The 17,247-nt window shown below is 37.4% G+C and overlaps 1 protein-coding gene across 37 annotated transcripts in view; it reads left to right on the top strand.

The window, feature by feature from the left end:
- The window catches only part of RIMS2 (regulating synaptic membrane exocytosis 2), a 466,824-nt gene that overhangs the window by 197,265 nt on the left and 252,312 nt on the right, over window positions 1-17,247 (top strand). The window lies entirely within an intron of this gene.

Here is a 17,247-nt window from a genome sequence, read left to right as displayed (position 1 = left end):
ATATATGGGAAGTAGTAACAAAGTGTTTGTTTACTGAAATTCAGTATAGGAAACATAGTATACAGAATAATATACAAATGATATATTATTTGTACACATAACATACAAAATATTTGTACGTAGAAAATACTATACAAACAATGTTTGATTTTCTGTCATCATAGTAATCTGGCATAAATAGTAGCTTTCACTTAAATAATTTGGTATTTTAACTGTCAAAACATTATTATTAATAACAATGATTAATAATAGTGAGAATGATAACATCATATCTGTCCTGATTTCTGAGGTAGTGAATTAAGCTAAATTGAGCATGTATTTGATAAACGAATGAAAAAAGCTTGCAACAGTGAATCACTGTAAGCAGTTTTCTTGACACATAGAGTGTTTCAGCATGGCTCAGTGGTGGCCTGTGGCTGGAACCAACATGGAACAGTCTTGGTTTTTCATAGAGGAAAAGAGCAACTGCTTGGATGGGAAAGAGGTCTGGCTGCTTCTGACTGTGCCTGCTTCCAGCCTGAGCTGCAGGGTCCTGTTTCTGCCCTTGCTGATGGGCCGGGAGGCTGTGACCATGCACAGAACAGGCAGCCAGCCCAGCAGTAACACCTGTGCCCAGAGCCAAAGCCAGCTGGTGCCAGCCTCCACAGCCCAGCTCATGTTATCGGATAATATCCTCAGCCCCAGTTGTACTTCTCCCCTACTTTTTAACCCTAGAGCTCCAGAAAAGTATTTGTTTTAGTGGATTTGGGAAGATTTGGCTTCTGCTAGGCATGGGGGAGGTGAGAAGAAATCTTCGAGGATGAAGAGTAAGAGGGGGTCTCGCCACCTGGATCCAGCGTTCACCGCTGCTATGGGTAGACCCACAAAGTCCTACCTCATTCTTTTTATTTTCATGGATCTCTCTTACCTAAAAGCAAGCAGTTTTTCATGAATACCACAAAAATGAGTCCAGCACATAATCTCCCCATCAGTCTTCCTTGTATTGCAACACATTATTTCCTTAATTGATAAAGTACAATTAAGTGTTTTAAACACCTCCTATAAAAGTGGGTTTCTCCTCCCCTCAAATTACTCAGTTTCTGCCCTTCAAAACCTCTCCAGACCTGAGGATTTCTCAGCTGTACTTTTAAGCCACATACAAAATCTGTTTGGCCAAAGATATAATGGTAAATATAAAACACTTGGCCTTGGAGTGATGAAGGGTGGTGATGCTAGAGTGAGATTTTGGATGCAGTAATAATGAGTTCTCCCAGAGAGGAGAATAACTTGTTCTCCATCTCTTTCTCTATGGAGTACCCACGTCTTTTCACAGATTCTGCAAATAAATATTAACAACTGCTCAGTTGTGAGGAACAGCCTGGGCCTGAGCTGCAGCAGCAGCTGTTCGCTGAATTACATCTGAGATTTTACAAGGTCCTGACATTGGTTTTGAGAAAATGGTCTGAAAATTGTGAAGTGTCTGAAAATGTAGGAAAAATTACAGTCATGTGCTCTTGAAAGGGCTGAAAGTTTGCCTTTTGAAGCTTGTCTCCAAAATGAAAAGCATTTTTAGTTATATATGGTTAGAACGTATATATGCATACAAAATGAAAATAGCCATTTCATTATCCAAGTCCAACAGAGACACGAACCACCTGCTGGATTAAGAGCTCTGGGAAGAGCATTTATTATTACTGAATGTCTTTGACTTTAAGTATTTGGATATGATCTCATTTTGGTAGCTGCATGCTTTAAGGTATTTTTTTCCTTGATTTCTAAAAATGGAACCTGATATTTTCTGCATGTTTCTGGTAATGGTCTGAGAAACATTTGCCTTGGAATGCTGCTGTCTCCTCTCCATGGGAGACAAGGGAAACTGTGAGTGGAGAAAGCTGATGAACACCCAGACAGCACTCAGGCACCCAGCAGGCAAGCCATGTGAAACAAAGACATGGTGAAGAAGCATTGTAGATGGAGATTCAAGTGTGGAAGAGCTAGATTCTTAAGATACTGCACCGTTTTTGTAATACAACTATATTTGGACAGGAAATTTGGGTTATAAGCTAGACTGAAGACTGGCATATTGGAATGGGAATCAGGAGGCTTCAGAAGGATGATCAGATAAGGGAAGGAAGTTTAGGAACTGCAAACCAAAATGTCATTGTGTGACTGGAAACCAGGGGGTTGAGATGGAAACTGAGGCTGAAGAAGAGGGGAGAGAAAACTGGTAGATCAAGTAGAACAAACCTGTGAGGTACTGTTTGGGAAGAACAGATAAAGTGAAGGAAACAGATCTGATAAAGATAGCTGGGAAGGTGAGAACTGGAGCTTCCAGAGCAGTAGGTTAGAGGATTCTGATATGGGCTGAGAAGCAGAAGCAGCCATTTGGGAGAGACAGTGAGTGGCTGGGAAAAGAGCATTGACCTGTAAGTCTGAGAGGGGTTTTGGACAGGTGAGAAGCACAGGAGGATGGTGAGGAGCCAGTGGTGTGGCAGACCAGTTCATTCTTTAAAAAGCTGGGAAACAATGCATGACAAGTGTTAAATGTATGTAACTGAGATCATAATTGTGCTTACTTGAAACTTAGGTTGTGCCATAATTAGAAAGGTTTTGCAGACTGAATATTGTGCAGGTCTTCATACACATTAAAATTGTCCTTAATGACATAACTGAATACTGATTTACCAGGTGACTGTATGGTACATTTCTGTTTTCCATAACACTGAAAGAACAAAAGTGCTTAAAATGTTAGAGAAAAACACTTCTTGAAATGCCAGTGCTTTTATGAAATCATAGATTTTAAATGGCAGTAAAATGGATCCTCAATCAGTAAATATAAAGAACGTAATGACTTATTTTTTATGTTCTAGATTGTTCAGTTGACCAACTCTTTCTCAAAACCATTTCAGTTTACTTGGATCAGCCTCAAGGCTCTGAGAAACATGGTTTATAAAGTAAGAACGGTTGTGGTGTTAATTGCAGTAAAGTGAACACTGAACCATCACCTACAAAGCTCCAAATGAAGTTATGGTTTTTGTGGTGTGCAAATTAGGCCCAGCTGTCTCCATTGCTTGTCCAATTTAAGTGTCTTCTATTGTGAGGAAATATTAAAGTATTTTTTATTTACATTTTCAGTTAGATGTTTGTCAGTGCAATTGTAATGAATAGACCTTAGGGCAGGTTTGAAAGGGCCCCATAATTTGTCAGCCAGCATGAAGCAGATGTGAAGCTACAGGCTTATTTTGTGTGTCTTTAGGCTTTCCAGGTAAAGTCAGAAAATCAAACACTACCAGTGCCCATATATTCCTTGTGGCAATGCTGTCACATCTGCAGTCTGCCGAAGTGCCAGTCTGAAGAGACTTGCCACAGCCATGCTCAGGAAAGCCAGTGGTCCCTGGTGCTGTCCTACCCCCACTCAGAACATAGGCAGTGGAGAGGTGACCTGCGCTGGAGCTGGGGTTTCGTCTGCTTCTACAATTCTTCACAAATCTCTCAAACTCCACAGTTCCTTCAATGAACAATCTCTACATGGAAAAACAGAATTCATTCAAGCAAATCTAGGTGTTTGATAGCTCTAAATACTGCTCTAATTTGCTCTAAGTAGATTTTCCAATGGTGGTAAACAGTTCAGGCATATGCATATATCATGCTCCCAGCCACTTTCCAGAGCACCCTGTGAGAGGTATCTGTTTGCACAGACGGCGGCTGACATCTGAGGTGGGCGGAATCTGTGGTGGGAAAGGCAAATGTGTCCATGCTTTGTCAGAGGTGCAGTTCTTAAGTTTAGTGTTTGCTTTCTCTGGTCTTTTATAAAACATGATAGCTAGATGGATGCCCGTTTTTTATCAAAGAAACTCATATGCCTAGAACGATAGAATCATTTGGGTTGGAAAAGACCCTTAAGATCATCGGGTCCAACCATTAACCTAATGCTGCTGAGTCCAACACTAAACCATGTCCCTAAGTGCACATCTCCACATCTTTAAAAACCTCCAGGGATGGTGACACCACCACTTCCCTGGGCAGCCTGTTCCAATGCCTGACAACTCTTTCTGTGAAGAAATGTTTCCTATTACCCACTCTACAGCTCCCCTGGCACAACTTGACGTCATTTTGTCTCATCCTATCACTTGCTGCTTGGGAGAAGAAACCGACACCCTCCATGCTACAACCTCCTTTCAGGTAGTTGTAGACAGCAATAAGGTCTCCCCTCAGCCTCCTTTTCTCCAGGGTAAACAGCCCCAGTTCCCTCAGCTGCTCCCCATCAGACTTGTGCTCCAGGCCCCTCACCAGCTCTGTTGCCCTTCTCTGAACTCTCTCCAGCACCTCGATGTCTTTCTTGTAGCGAGGGGCCCAAAACTGAACACAGGATTTGAGGTGCACCCTCACCAGTGCTGAGTACAGGGGGACAATCACTTCTCTTGTCCTGCTGACCACATTATTCCTGATACAAGTCAGGATGCCGTTGGCCTTTTTGGCCACCTGGGCCCACTACTGGCTCATGTTCAGCCAACTGTCAATCAACAACCCCAACAAAACATATGGCAAGAGAGGCTCCAGTGATCTTATATACTTCGATGTCCCTGTGCTGTTGATTGAAATCTGCAGAGCATAAGTAGTGTGAGCAGAAATGTGTGTATACAGGATAAAGGGTTAATACTAAGTGTGTTGAAAACATGGACATATAACATTGTCTTGGCTTTGTTATGGTCTTTTACAAACATTAAAAGAACTTAATTTCTTCATTATAGGAGTTAAAAGAGCCTTATCTCTGGAAAAGCTTGCAGGAGCTATTTGTTTACTGCAATATTGAAACCAATCTAGTAGAAGTACAGTTTAGTTTTTGACAGAGAATGAAGTCTATTTGGAAACAATATACTTATCGCAAGTTGGAAATGTGTGGTAGCTCATGGTGTGAGGAGCAGAAGGCACACTGAGTGTTACTTAAGAACAGTACATGTCTTACATGAGCAGAGATGCTAAGCAAGTGGGATACCATCACAGTGCTCTCAGATTTAAATTCTGAGAGCTAAGGGACCTGATTTCAATCCTACTAGTGCCAGTTTCGTATATCTTCAAAAACTTTGGCTTCAAAGTTGTTCTGAGCTAAATTAGGTTAGAATGAGGTCATTGATTCTAAAATTTGCTTCATTCAGGTTAGAGAGTTCCTGAAAGTCTAACTTCTCTGGAAGAAATTGTACTAGAAGGCAAAATTTCAGGACTGAGCTGCACCACTTGACTTGAACACAAGAGACTTTGAAATCCCACACAATTTCAGTATGGAGATATCTTAGAATTCAAAGTATGACATTTTGAATCATCATAAGGAGAATAATTGACTATTTAAATACTGAAATGTGTGTCATGTTTTATTAAAAGCCAGATTTGAGGGACTCACATTTTTTCTTGTTATTATTTCACTTAATTTTGCAGTCTAAGAGACTGTTTCGCATCTCTACGTCGTATATAAGGTAAATGTGGTTTTAATGTATGAAGAGTTTGACTGGAAATTCTTCCCCTCCCCCCTCCCCCCCCCCCGCCTTTCCCTTATGAAGTGCCTATATTTTAAGTGCAAAGATAACATATAGTAAGAGAGAAGTATTAGGCTGTTTTCCTTATATGTTCAAGCAATAAAAAAAAAATCACTGCTTTTAAAGCACTTCTTACAACATTAAATGAGAAGTATCTTACTACTTTAAAATATTACTATCAGCCATGATAGAGTTTTCCTACAAAAATACTTTTCATAGATGATAATAGAGCTAGAATGTTTGAAGTTGCAGAGATTTCTAATAGTAAAGAATGTTTTTCTATATTTTTCCCAAACCGTCTCTTATTTAGACACTTCTGTGTTCCTTAGAAGATGAAGGGAAGGGATGTGATATTCTGCAGCATTTGGAGGAATCTACTGTTTAACATTTTAAATATGCAGTCACTTAAATTTGGTGTAAGCCAATAATATCCCTCACGAAAGAGCCCTGCCTTTCCCAAATTCTTGGCTGCATATTCACATCCTTACATCACTCCTTTCACTCTGCTGGCAGAAGCATTCAGGCAGGTACACACTGCATCAAGCCAGGAAACTTTTGTGAGATAGCACTAATTAGGCATAAAGATGGTAAATATTAACATTTAAAACTTCTTGATAAAATTATATTGAATGTCTTCTTAGGTATTATAATGCATGCTGAAAAGAGGGTGTGTAACTGATTATGCCTTATCAGAACCTGTGGACAGATAAGGATTTGCTGAAGTAAGGAAGAATAAATATTTTCATATAATAATCAGAGAACACAGAATATTTTCTCATCAGTAAATGAATGTGAATAATTTCATAGCACTTTGGTTCCAACAAAAAAGTCTAATACTCAGTTTTAGTCATTAAAACCTTGACTATATTACAACCTGAACCTTCTATATGCAAATGTACACAAACCATTAAAACTGTAATTCTTTAATCACATTTCCTGGGGCTTTGCTGAAACTACAGCTATAGCAGAAGTCTTGTGCAGGCACCAGATTAATTCTCTATGATGCAATGGAAGAACTATGAGTTATTATTGAAGTATTTTAGTACATTAGTTGTAGTTAGTTATGGTTCCAGATGAAAAAACGATTAATTATTAATAGGACAACATGATTTTTAATATTTTTAATTCAAGGAAAATTCCTATCACTGGAAGTTAGCTTCAGCTTAACTCCATATTTTTAACACTAATTGCAATGTGTATTATGCCCTGGAAATTGTCAACATTTTATATTCTGAAGGTAAAAATGGTTTGTTTTTCAGTTGAAATGGTAAGACATTGAATTTTCTGAGTGACCAATCTTAACAATATAATAAAAATCATGATTGTTTCTCTGAGTACTTTAAAAATATTTTTCAAATTTAAATAGAAAACAAACAAAAAAAAATTCTGTTATAGTTTCAAAATAATTTCCCATTATCCTTTCACATCTTGGCAGCTGGAATATTTCCTGAATAAACTCGATAAATATTCATTAACCTTTTACTGTAAGTAGCAATGAAATAAACTGCTGTCCAAACATGCTTGGAAAGGGGTTCATCCTAAGAAATGCAAGGCTTCCTATGGAGATAGATAGTTAAAATGAAATTTTGATTAGAAATAGGTGGACCAGGTTGGATAAAATAAGAACTAAGTTTGAAACTTGAGACTTGTAATCCAAGACTTGCACCAAAAATAAGAGCTATTAATTCATACAGATTTGGCAGAGATGTGCCAATATGAAGACTTGCTGGATTCTGTATAGAATGTTTCTGTTCTTTACAATGCCATGGCAGGAGAAAAAGCCATAATGGAATTTTTCTCTGAAGTTTTCAGAATATTTACCTAAATACTGTGATGTTTTTAGTTTTTTTCACAGCTGAATCCCAGCAAACACAAATAATGACAGAAGAAAATAATACTTCCAGAATACAGAGCATATGTTTTTCAAATTACAATTTCTTCATATTTTGATGAAATCATTATTCTTCTAGTAAAATAAAACACTCAAACCTATCTGTCACATATCTAATGCCTAAATTTTAAATTATGTTAGTGCCTTCCTGTGACTTATTTGAACTAATTTTGCAGGTATTTTTGCTACTTTCCCTGTTAACTACCAGAAACTAATTGGCCATTGCCAATTTTATTTTATTAATTAAAAATAATTATTTAGCTGGAAGCATTCTATCAATAATACATTCTTTTTCTTTTTTTTTTTTTTTAACATTTTCTTTAAAAATGTAAGTATCTTTCTTGTTCTGCTGCTATTTTTATGTGTATTTAATTTAGGACAGGGTAATCAGAAGGAAAGAAGTAGAGAAACAGAAGTGGAGGGGAAATAAGCAGAATGGGCTGCGTATGTGTCATTCACCTGAAAACTGGATGCATCCTAGGATGTTCTGTCCTTTATCCCTGTTGCCCCAAGCTTCCCCGAATGTGCCATCCAAGACCTTGGGATGGTCAGAGAAGCTGCTTCAGATGAAACTGAATATTGTCAAAGATGAGAGCCGGAAGCACATGTTTGCTAGAAGAAAGCATATCCTTCCCTTTTTTCCCCCAGTTGTCTCCCCATTCAAATCTCATCCATTGCAATTATAATCTAGGCACCAGAAATATTTGCCATGAACAATCCATGTAAAGTGGCACCAGTTTCTGTGTCCTTTAAGTGGCTGGGCTCTAATTTCAACTGCAGCTGTTCAGGGGCTGCTTTATAACATGGGAGCCGGGTCTGTGATGAAGGAAACAGCGTGAGTGTGAGGGGTGAGCTGGGCAGCTCAGGGCAGGAACTGTCAGAGCTACAGTCCTACAGAAATCTGTCCCCATTTCTCACTCAGAGACCAGTGGAGCCGGTCAGGTTTTCCAAAAGAATGAAATACTGCGACTCCCCACAGCCCCACCAATGAAAATCCACCTGGTGAATGATGAGAACCTTTGAAAAATTGGGCCACCTGCCTAGGAATCTGATTATTGATTTAAGAACTGAATTTCACCCTAATTGTGGAAATTCTAGCTAACTTTTCCCAACAGTAATATTTTATTGAGAATATATCTAAAACCCTATAAATCTATTTTGAAGTTTTTGGTGTCTTTCATTAATTTCAAAAGATCATTAGTGCATTTCTCGTGTGATGGTCCACTGTTTTGATATTACAATCCTAATTTTAGGGGCAAGACAGAAAAACTGTGATGCGATAATAATGACTTTTCTGATAATTGAGAAAATATTAAATAAAAGTATCTGAAGAGTATTTGATCATTTCAGTCTATCAAATTGGTGCTCAGTGGTTCTTTTGTAAAATTGCATTGAGAAATTCATTTTGCCTGGAGATACAACCTACCTACATCTCTCCTAAGAGTAAAGTTTTATGAGAATATGTATGCTAACACTTTCACCTTTTCTACTGAACTAATCCTGTTTGTCATGGAGAGGTTAAAGACTATTGCAAAGGAAAAATAAGAATGTTTAGCCCAGCATTATTTTTTCTTGGCTATAAATCATCACTTTTTTAGTTACAAAGTTCTCTGCATGGTTTTGAAGTGTGAAAGCATTTGAAAAATCTAATTTTAACATGCTTCTGAAAATATTTCCTATAAAATGTATCATGGCCTACTGTTAAAATATTTGAATCTTAGAACATCCAGCTGTGTTAATGATAAAACAAGTCAATTTTGGTCTTAACTACTAGATGATTGTGGTTGGGCGTTGTTGCATTTTAAAAAAAAACATTACAGGATAAAAGGGGAAAAATGGAGAGAGATCACATAAAAATTTGACTGAGTTTCTTGTGGCTAGATCCCCACTCCTTACACAGCAGCCAGCTCTCGCTTTCTATAACCCATCAAAATGTTATTCAGTGGTGCTTTTTGCCTTTTCTGAATTTTTAACTTTTCTCGTACATTGTTTTTTTTTTTTTCACCTTCTCTCTTTTTTGAAGCCACATTGTTTAGGCAATTATTTTATTGATTATGCTGTAGCACTTACAGCCTTTCAGAATTGAAGAGGCTTTTAAAACAGTTTATTTTAGTTAATGTTTAACTTGCTAAATTGGCACATGTACTGTGTGAAGTCACACATATCTGATTTCTTCATTTCACCTCACTAATTAAGTAACTTGTTCTAAAGGAAAGTTTGAGTAGGATTTATGAGTATGGAGATATAGAGGGTATGTGGTAATGCGGGTTCTGATTTATGTCTCATCTGTTTCAGTAGAAAAGTGAACTTAATGGCCTGTATTCATGCAGCAGTATTTTCTACATTCTCTTAAGATATTCCTTAGAGACATGTAAAGACAGATGAATTGAATCAATACATATGTAAAAAATACCTGTGTCACACACTGAAATTTAGACTAGATTGAAGATAGCAATTCTTAAGGAAAAGTATTCAGATCAACGGTATTCTAGAGAAACATTCTTAAAGAAATAGTTCCAGTGTTTATAATTTCAGCCTTTCTAAACATTTAGATTATGAATATCTTTTAGGGCCATAGTTACATAATCTGTTTACTTGGAAAATCGAAATATATGGACATAAGTTACATAATATAAATAAGAATAAAATAAAAGTTTTTATCACAAATCTCCATGGCTATTTACCATTATGCATATTTATAGGCTAATTTTATATACATTTTTACGAACAAGGAAAGGCTTGGCTTGAGACGCACTGTGCGGGATGTGTAGATGCTGCATGATACCTTATCTAAGAAGTGACTGCATGTATTACTTTTCATTGGATTTTATAATTTTTAAGACTTTTAACAAGTTTTCTGCATATTATAGTTTGCATTTAAAATTCAGTTCTGAAAATCTGTTCATACTGAGAGTTTCTAAGAGCTGAGTTCCTTTGAAAATCTTCTGTTTTCATCATGCAATTTCAATACAGTTAAAAAAGATAATTACAACAAAAAGCATTTTTTAAACTAATATATTGATGAGTTGAAATAATTGAATTTGTTCTTGAAAGATTTTGACTGATGAAGGCCACCAGAATTAGGTTTGATTTTCAGACTAGTCATTTGAGGACATTTTAAAAGGTTTCTATTGTCTCTTCCATGTAGAGAATATATTTATGTGACTAAAAGTTCCTTGTTTTCAGCCATGCATAATTCACTGCCTCAGATCAATCTCTATGATGAGCCAGGGCTCATCAGTAGTTGAAATCTTCATAAATGTAATTCAGTATAACTAAGGCAAGCTGCAGCAGGTTTTCTGCTATTTGTTTTGTGTACGCAGTATTGCAAGAAAAGAAAAATCCATTCAAAACCAGGAATTTTATTTTAAAAGTATAAAATTATCATGGAAACTGAGGTCAATAGGGTGGCTGAACCAATTTCATGTCCTTGTTAAAAGCTGAGAAGACAGCAAGTGCTAGTGTCTCACTTTAAGCACTGAGCAGACAGTGAGCAGAAGGTTTCGTCCTGACGCGTGGTTGAGTAAAGCGAGCTGTGGTGAGCCAGCAGCTCATTGCCGTCTTGAATGAATGTCACGTTCCTCATCCTCTCTCATGCTCGATGATCTGGACCAAATCCAAACATTACCTGACTTTCAGTGTCTAAAGATAGGCCTGCACTGCAGTCCTAAATGTGATTGCAACTCATCTTGAGAGATGAGAATTGTTTTTGAGGGTGGTAGTTGAAGTACTGGTAGCGCTGGAGCAGCAGAGGACCCTAATGGCTGAAACCCTGGGTGAACGTTCATGTGATGAGTCTGTGCCGAGCTGCTGTGCCTGTGGCCTCATTATTGCAGAGGCTGACTACTGGTGTTCAGATACCCTGTGAGATAAGAGGCTTTTCAGCCCTGGCCTATGGAAGAAGATGAAGTCTCTAAGCAGTAAGCTTGAGCAAATAAGAATCTGTTCTGACACCTTTGTAAGGTGAGAAAAAGCATCTATAAAAATGGCAATACTTTGTGTTACTGTTATAGGTTAAGTTGACAAAGATATTATGGTTATGGCAAAGTTTGTACCAGAAAAATGTATAATATGCTCATTGCCCTTTTCCCTAATATGCGCTCAATGCCTTTTTCACTAATAGTTTTCTATGAGAAAGGAAAAAACTGTAAAAGCAGTTATACAAGAAGGCATCTTGACACAATTCCCATTCAGCCTTCTTGGAGCCTGATTTTCTGTTGTTCCAGTACCTTTTTATCTGCACAAAGTGACTGAAAAGTGAGTGTAAAACATTACTTTTCCAATTTGCTAGCATTAACATTAACACTTTCCTTGTATTCGCTTTACAGTAGATCAGATGACTAGACAAGATGCCTCTCAGTGCAAGATAAAAGCTTCATTTTTCAGAAGTGCTAAAGTCTCAGTGTGCCTGTGAAATTCAGTGAAATCACAGAGTGCTTAGTGAACAGCTTTGTTCTTTCTAAATATCTGGAAAGAGGCTTGTATTCAGTGCCCTACCTCTTTGAGCCATTTACATTTGTGTAGGGTGAGCATGAAATCCCATCACCCTGTGAAGGCAGTGACCTTCAGTGACTCTGCACAGATACACATCACTGAGCACTTTACTGAGCTGGGTGAAGCTGAAGTTGCCTTTTTATTGACAACGGTAAAATGTGCTGTAAGAAGTACTATGAAAGTACATTGTAATTCTATAAATGTAGTTGCTAATTACGCATAACAGCTGCGGGTCACCTGGACTGTAAAAAACAGGTTGTAGCACTGCCTTACATTGAGACTTCCTCAGTTTTCCTACTTGGAGCCTGTTTTATCTGTAATTTCCATCTCAGTGAGACTTGGCTGTTTGTGCTGCAGTTTTCCTTGCTGCATTTGTGCTGCAGGCTGAATAAGAAGCCAAACCAAACGAAAAACAAACAAAAACCCCCAAAACTGTAATAATTCACAAAATAAGTATTTCAAGCATTTTGAATGGTAAGTCCAGAGGAAAATGTTTTGTCCATGTTAAACCACTTAAGACACCAGTTTGAGGTGGTGCATCACCTTCATTCTGGGGATGTGCATTTCATGTCACTGTGAAAACTGGCACAGTGTTGGCTGCATTATAAGCCTCCGAACAAAAATCACAGGTCACAAATGCTTAGGAGAGGCTTGTTAGTATTCATTTACTTATATCTGTGGCTCTACTGAACTTGTTGAAGCTCCTGTGTATAACCACAATATATAAGGACCTTTCCTAAGGAATAGGTAACTAGTTTTCTCCTGGGTGCTTATAGGCACAAGAGGATTTTCCCTCTAATTGCTCCAGACCAAGGCAATACAGAGTACAAAAGAGATACTATATATTTTGTAATCTTGACATATCTTTCACATCCTGATGACCCCAGGAATGAAAAAAACAGATGACTTACAAAGCTGACTAAAGGAAAACCACTAAACTGGGACAAGAACACTGTGGCACAGACACGAGATGGAGAAGTAGAAGCTGTCCCTCGGAGTAGATGGGTGAGCCAGAAGCCTCAGGGCAGGAGAGGGGCTGCTGGCTCTGGCAAGGGCAGCCTGGGGCTGGGGAGCTGAGCAGGGAGGAAGGGGCAGGTCTAGTGCTGTTCAGTGGGAACCTGGAGCTGGTAAGGAGCCTGGAGTTGGTAGCATTCACTGTGCCATTTCCCAGTTTTTTAAAGACTTGATCTTACAACTGTATCTGTGATTCTTGTTCTTTTCCCTATGCAGGTCTTCATTATTATTATTATTTGAATACTAACACCAAAAAGATTGGACATCCTGAGAATATAGGGGATATATTTTTTGCTTGAAATCAGCTTGTTGTGATATGATGATAATCTGCAGGTGCATAAATCCATTATTTATTTAGTTCTCCCTTTTATCTTATTTGCTCTACTTTTCTCAAAATACTTTGTTTTTTCAACTAGAACAAACCTTTAGCCTTGTGCCTTTCTGTTTCTCTTAGCTGTTCTGTTGTTAAGAAGAGCAACATAAATGCTTTGTTTACCTAGATATTTAACTCCATTAACGTCACTAGAGTTATGCAGATACGAACTGAACAGATGGTCCAGGGTTTCTATGAAAAAGTACACTCTTGCAAGGCCCCATTTCCTCAGTGATCTTGAACATGTGTTTCTTTTACTTGATTCCAACCCCTGCTATATGTGTTTTGTTTTGTTTTGTTTTGTTTTTCATATTAGGAATTTATATAATATTAAAAATGCCTCTTGCTCAAGGGGAAGCTGAGGTTGAGGAAGGAAGCAATATGCAGGGAAAAATGAGATTCATTCACCCAGAATACTTCAAGAGTAGTTAAACACTTTTCCCCTCTCTGCACAGGTGATGGTAGATCCTTTCTGACACGTTGAAATATGCTCTGTACAAGAAGTTTTATACAGTTATACCAAATAATTAAAGAGATTTAAGTGAGTGGTCTGTATTAAATTCCTGTTGTAGTGAAGAAAAATAGTGTAATAGCCTTCCAAACAGCACCTTTTTCAGCCAAAATTGTGTGTTAATATTTTGTTCCTTATGGAACAGATCATCACAGACCCATACTTGAGTTCAGCCACTCCTATATTTGTTGGGGAGAGTTATAATGTGTTAAATATTGTTCAGATAGTACTTTCTGCAGTTTACTTAGGCTCATTATCATAATTTCTTTTGACTTAGAAATACTGTTTCTTGACTAAATTCCTACAGTTCAGGCCTCTGGTAGAGATGAACTGAACAGCATTATTAAGTGATTTTTATGGCAATAAATAACCATAGAAACTGTTTCTCCTGTTCACTATGGCATGGCCGTTATCAAATTATAGCAATAGGATCAGCAGGCTTGCAAAGCAGAACTTCAGATACTGCAGTCTGAGAAACAAATTTAAATATCTTTTTAGTTTATGTATTTTGTCATTCTTCTTTTAGCTGTTGTATAAAGTTTTCTGAATATTTGTTGTTCTTTAGATCTTTCTAGCTAGATGTTTTTTCTCCAGCTGCCTTTTGAAACCTCTGCTGCTGCAAGAGTGGAAGTTATTAAAGATTTATCCTTGTATGAGAACAACTAGCACAGTTGGCAAATCTTTTTTAATCATATTTGTCAAGGTGGGTTGTAAATAATTTTGCAATGGCTTGTCTAATAGTGAATGACGCAAGGGAATTCAACTCCATTGTAGAAGCTAAGTTGATAGATTTGCATTTTTCCCTCCATTTCAGGCTTCAGATCGGTATTCATATGTAGATCTTTACTCATTGTGTTTATTTAATATGTAACTGATGTTCTGTATACAACAGCTCCCTAAAGCTGTACTGTTCTTGGGGGACAGAGTGGATGGGACCTCAGTGTGACTCATGAGGGACACAGCTGCAGATTAACAGTGGCACAGCTATGATTATAGTGTATCGAATCAGCTTGTGATGTCCTAGTGTTCATACTTTATTAGGTAAGGTGTTCTCTGGTGCAGAAATCTTTTGGTTCCACAAGTATACGCCAAGTACCTGCCATTTTCATTTCTATGCTACCCCAAAGCTTTCTCACACTGGCCAATTGTCCGCTGGCAGCTAAGCCCACTCTCATGGCTGAGGAGTGCACAGCAGATCTTTTTCAAGGCCAGGGATCTGGCCTTCCTATTAGAGGTTTAAATTTGGTATTATGTAGCATAATCCACCAAATGCTTTGGCTATCATAGTCCCTGTAAAAATAAAGCAGATTTTCCTGAAGTGGACAGCCCCATCAGATCATGTATTTGTGAACTATTTATGAAAAAGCATAAGCATAAAATAGTAGCTGCATTTCCATATTACAGGCTGAGGCATACTCAAGAGGGCTCTAATCCTTGACTGTTGCTTATAGGTACTATTGCAATAAAACTGATATATTGCTGTCTAGAGGCTAACTTGGTCAAGTGACAGTGCTTTATTGGGCAGAAAAGCTCTGCTTTAGTACATGTGTAGTATTTTGGGTGTTTTTTCTAAACCATTTTTATAGCCTCACAGAATTTAAGATGAATAATTGCCATTACAACATCTAATACAGCCTGCTATATATCACAGTCCATTCATTGCCATGCTGTTAATTTGATATTGAGCTCAATAACTTGTATGGTTGAGGAACATCTTGTGTTTGATCACAGGGAATTTCTTGAAAGGCATCCAGCATTTGTGTGAAGGAGAGATGAGAAGCTATGACGTCTCTTAAGAGTTTTTTTCAATAGATGATTTCTGTTATGATTTATGGTGAGGGTTTAAATTCCAGACATTCATCTAGCCTTGCATGTGGTTTGAACTTTTATCTTGAAAGATATAGAGGCTTATTTTTTGCATTCTAAATCATCCTGGTAAAGTCAGCGGTATTAATCACAAATTATAAGTTTCTGCATTTGCCTAAGGCTGCGTGGGAACAGAAATGGAGAGCAACGTTCATACATATATGTAATCTGGGCTCCTAATGTTGCTGCAAATGGCAAAACTTCTTCTTATTCAATTAAGATGCATCTTCATTAATAATTATGAGGACTGAACCTAAGTAAAAAGATTAAATATTCTTAGTTCAGTCCCTAAACAGATCTCCAAACTGCCCTGCTCTGGAGAGTTTTTTCCACCTTTTAATATGAGGAATTTTGAATTTAAAAGATATGAAGACATGAGCAGAGAAGATAATATTGTGTTTTAATTAAAGAATGACAGTTCTGTTTGAGAATATGCTTTGTTGTGTCCTATATATTAACTGGCTGATTTGCTTTAGGTTTTCAATGTAATCATTTAGATGTTGTGAGCCAGCAAACCTGTAAATGAATTAATATTCTTTAAAGAAAAATATTATAATTAAATTAAAATAGGAAAGGATCTACAGAAAAGAGGAGGATAACCTTTATTGGAAGAAAATTTAAAAACCAATTGAATTTAGATTAAGTACTTTCCTGCCATTTAAAATGAGGATCCAAGATATCAGAGGATAATGGTTATGTCTGTCATTATCATTCCAGTAATAAGAGAATAAGTTAAACGATGCTGTGATTTAACTATTCATTTTATTAGAAAAAATATGCTTAGTGAATTTAAAATCAGTGAGAGAAGGCATTCCTAAAACGATATTAGGAGAAAACATGGATTCTAAAATTAGACTCAATATATTATTCATTAAAGATTTATTATATCCTTGAAAATTAGTCATTTACTTGGAATTATTTACTGGTTGAAGTTCAGTGTCATATTTTGCTACATACAAATCTAAAAGGGAAAAAATTAAGTTTATGATAACTGGAAGTCAAGTATCAAAGAAAGAAAATAAATAGATTTCATAATGCATTTCTCAATGAATGCATTTATAAAAGACTAAGAGCAAACACGAAGTACTTTTCCTCTGGAATGCAGAAGAATTTGTGTTTTTTCAGACTTTTTTCCCTCCTCTCAGAGCTTTTGTTGCTGAGCTCAATACTATGTGGTATGGGGTATCCGTTTGGTCAGTTGGGATCAGCTGTCCAAGCCATGTGCCCTCCCAGCTTCTTGTGCACCCCCAGCCACTTGCTCGTGTGTGGTGTGAGAAACAGAAAAAGAAGTCTCCTGCTCTTGTGGGGTGATGCTAAGCTTTGGGTGGCAGAGGGGATCCCATTGCCAGGGAGGGTTTGTGCTGAACTGATGCACCTTCCTGAATGTGAGAGCAGCTGTAGTCATTTCTGTGATGCAGTAGGTAACACCAGCTTGAAGGAGCAGAGGTTGAAATGCTTTGTAAGGTATTTTCTATCCTAAAGTAATTCCAATGAACCCAAGCAAAAATTAGAGTTTAGGTAAACTGTGGATACTCAATAAACTTGGCATGACATACTCTGCAAGTCCTTTTCACGTGGAAGTAACATA

The sequence above is a fragment of the Patagioenas fasciata genome, chromosome 2 (assembly GCF_037038585.1).
Source record: "Patagioenas fasciata isolate bPatFas1 chromosome 2, bPatFas1.hap1, whole genome shotgun sequence".
In the NCBI taxonomy this organism is placed as follows: Eukaryota; Metazoa; Chordata; class Aves; order Columbiformes; family Columbidae; genus Patagioenas; species Patagioenas fasciata.
Note: the sequence above shows the minus strand (reverse complement) of the source record. Positions and strands in the feature narration are given on the sequence as shown.